Genomic DNA, 3,721 nt, shown 5'->3' with positions numbered 1-3,721 from the left:
AAAATATCTTTCATAAATTTAGCATATGCAGGAACCTGTGTAATAAGTTCTGTGAAAGGAACCGTTACCTGCAAAATTTTCACAACCTCCAAAAACTTACCAAACTGCTTGTCCAACTTAGTCTTCAATTGGCGATTTGGGAATGGTAGTTTGATTGTAGGTTGTTGTGCTTCCCTACTCTTCTCTTGGGGTGCATCCTTCCCTGAGGTTGTACCCTGCAATGAATTATCAGAAATGTTAGTATTACCCTGGAGCCCTGCAGGAACATTAGGTGTAACGGAATCAGGATTAGCAATATTAATTAAATCAGGTTCATCCTCCTTGGGCATAGGAGGCCCATCATAGTGTGAACCACTCCGTAGGGTGATTGCATTTGCATGATCCGTTAGTTGAATTCCCTGCGATGGTAGAGCTCCCTGCTGGCGAGCTTGTAGGGTAGAGGACAATTGGGAAATTTGTGTTTCCATGACTTTATTATGGGCTATAATTGAGTCAATCTGTTGGTCTCTACTCTCCATATACTTTTGCATACTAGTTAGCATCGTTATAATTTCTGACAAGGCAGGATCGGAAGATGTAGTAGGGGTTTGTGCTGGGGCTTTCTAGTTAGAGTGAGGGTGGTAATATTTCTGCTGTGGAGGGGGTGCTTGTTGTGGTTGTTGTGGAGGTGGAGGATTTTGAACATTGGTGCTCCGATATGATAAGTATGAATGATTTCGGTAGCCAGGATTGTAGGTGTTGGAGTATGGGTTATTCTGCTTATAGGTTTGAAAAGCATTAACTTGCTCCATCGAGCTCCTGCAATCTTGCTCATAATGTCCTACGCTTCCACAATTTTCACAAAAAGCATCATTAGAGTTATTAGCAACAGCAGAAACATTAGCAACAGAGTTAGGGATATTAGTACTAAGGTTATCTAATTTCTGGCAAATAGAAGTAAGTTGAGCCTGCAAAAGGGATACTGAATCAACGTGGTGTTTGCCCTTATTTGCATAGCCTCTAGAATTCCCATATTGGGAATTATGTATCGCCATATCTTCAATAACCTGACCTGCATCATCAACATTAAAATTCATAAATCTACCGCTAGCTGCGGAGTCTAGAATTGTTCTAGATGCATTCCCTAATCCGTTGTAAAAAGCTTGAATTAACTGCCACTTTGCCAAGTTATGGTGGGGACACTCCCTCTGCAGATCCTTGAACCTCTCCCAAGCCTCATATAATGCTTCATCTGGCTCCTGGGCAAAGTTCTGAATGGCACTTCTTAGTAAAGCTGTTTTCTCTGCAGGGTAATATTTGTTATATAAATTTAAAGCAAGAGTCTCCCAGTTAGTAATACCAAGTGCAGTTCTATTCAAACCATTAAACCACAATTTAGCTTTTCCACATAAAGAAAAGGGAAAGAGAATCTCCCTGATCTGGTCCTGCGTTACCCCATTCTGCCGAATAGTATTGCAGTATTGACAGAAATCTGCAATGTGAAGATTAGGATCTTCACCCTTAGCTCCACTGAATTGCTTTCTTTCTATCATCGTTATGAACTGGGGCTTGATTTCGAACTGGACTCCCGCGATATCTGTTCTGGGGGAAAGGTGTGAAAAATCCACCAGGGACGGTTGCGAATAATCGCTGAGCTTCTTAGGTGCAGTCATCTCTGATTCTGAATCTGAAGGAATTTCCGAATCACTAGAATCAGGTGGCGACTCTCTAGGAATGTCGTTACTCCCAGAACCCGCCACGATTTGTCTATAAAGATTCTTCTATCTATGGAAAGAGCGCTCGATCTCAGGATCGAATGGAATGTAACCTGATCTGGAACACCTGGGCATAAACAGAGAACTAAAAAGACAAATATGAGAACTTCCTCAAAGAACTAATGTCCTTTGAGGCAAAAGAAAAAATAATCTAGACTACAAAAACAATTAGAAATAAAAATAAAACCGTCTCCCCGGCAACGGCACCAAATTTTGACAGGGTAAATTCGTATCCCCTAATCAAAAATATTACCTAAATCCTCTAACAAAAGTAGATAGGGAAGAAGGGTCGAACCACACGGAAACAAATCAATTTATTCCTAATTAATTAAAAGTAATCTAAATTATTAAGTAATAATTTGTTGGTATTAAAGATCTATACTACGAAGAATATGAGCAGGGAGAATAAAATAGGAGAAATAAAATATTAAAAGACCTAGGGCACAGGTTCACTAATAAACAACATTCCAGGGTAAAACATAATAATCAACCATTAACGCATCAATCAATCAGATCATAAAAGACCTTCGCTACGTATTACAATCACAGAGTTAATTTACCGGTATTAAATCTCATCTCTCGAATCTCAACTTAACCATTCATAAATTAGTCTGCCTATTGAAACTAAGCCTAAACATTAATTCTCATCTCTTGAATCAATATTGCCAAACTCATACAATTAAATCAGGCCTAATCTAATTGCATAGCATTAAATCAATCAATAGGAAATTAATTAAGCATTAACAATCAGCAATCATAATTTACCCCTTCATAATATTTATTAGATCCCCATAAACCCTAGAAAGTAAACTACTCAGACATGATTAGAAATAAACTAAACAAAGCAATTAAACAAGTCATAAGGAATTAAAGGAATAAAAATACTGAAATTAATAAAATAGAAATCGTACCGAATCGACGGAATTACAAACGGAGTTTAAGAACAAGAGAAAGAGTAAAGGTTTAGAGAGAGAAAATCTAAGTAGAGAGAGAAAAGTAGTAAGAGTGTGTAAAAGAAGTCCTAAACTTACTTAAATAAATTACATCAAAATACTAAACAAGGAAATTCTACGCTAAACGAAACTAATCGGAGCCAAAACAAACCCCCTAAAACTCGCGCCCGGTCGGGCTCCGTACCGCCCGGTCGGGCCCGCCTTTTTGTTGCTAAAATCACCTCTCGCGCCCGGTCGGGCGCGTGCTCCGGGCGCGATGTTCTTCTCTTCTTTGCTCGCCCCGCCCGGTCGGGCACGCCTTCGAGCGAGGCCTTATGGCCCCGGGCGGAGCTCTTGGGCACCAATAATGGAATTTGATTGGGCCTTTACTCCTAAGCCCAATCGGATTTCCTCCTTGGGTCTTTGAACTCGGTCCAAACGCCTCGGGATTTCCAATACCGAGCCCTTAATCACCGATTTGCTTCTTCTAACCGGCCTTGGGCTTCAATCAGTGGTCGTGCACCTCCAATGCTCGTAGTCGCTACTCGAAAATCCGGGAAAATGCTCCAAAAGTGCAATTTCCTACAAAACTCAACCAAAACTACGAAAACACTAGAAACCACCAATTAGTAATAAAAGTGGCTCGAAAGAGCCAAAAACACTACTAATTATGACCAAGGGACGGGGGTAAATCACTATATAAAATGGACATATCAGACACATGCAATAGAGAACATATATGAGTATTACTATCTGTACAATGGGGGTGATAGGATAACAACATACTGTAAAAAAAAAGGTGTAATTGTCAGTGGAATTCCAATAGAACCAGTCTGCCAGGGAGCTGCAAGTGTGGTGACAAGGTAAAAAAGTGCAACTTTAAGGTGCTTGCTAGAAGACTACACAACAATAGTGCTTGGCAAATCAAAGATTTGACCCTTAAGCATAGGTGTATGAGGAGTAAGATGAACTCCAAGGTGAATGCTGAGTATATTGCTGAGAAGTATCTTGAGGAATGGAGGCACAATCCCAGCT

The 3,721-nt window shown here is 40.1% G+C and overlaps 1 non-coding gene across 1 annotated transcript; it reads left to right on the top strand.

Annotated features, from left to right (window-relative positions):
• The first annotated feature begins 1,164 nt into the window (after positions 1-1,164).
• On the top strand, positions 1,165-1,271 carry LOC145569703 (small nucleolar RNA R71). Its single transcript, XR_014096252.1, has one exon. It is a non-coding gene; the product is annotated as a small nucleolar RNA R71 (small nucleolar RNA).
• The last annotated feature ends 2,450 nt before the right edge of the window (positions 1,272-3,721 follow it).

Source organism: Chenopodium album, chromosome 11, assembly GCF_948465745.1.
Source record: "Chenopodium album chromosome 11, dcCheAlbu1.1, whole genome shotgun sequence".
Classification (NCBI taxonomy): Eukaryota; Viridiplantae; Streptophyta; class Magnoliopsida; order Caryophyllales; family Amaranthaceae; genus Chenopodium; species Chenopodium album.
The sequence above is the reverse complement of the archived record's forward strand: the minus strand, read 5'-3'. Positions and strand labels throughout refer to the sequence as shown.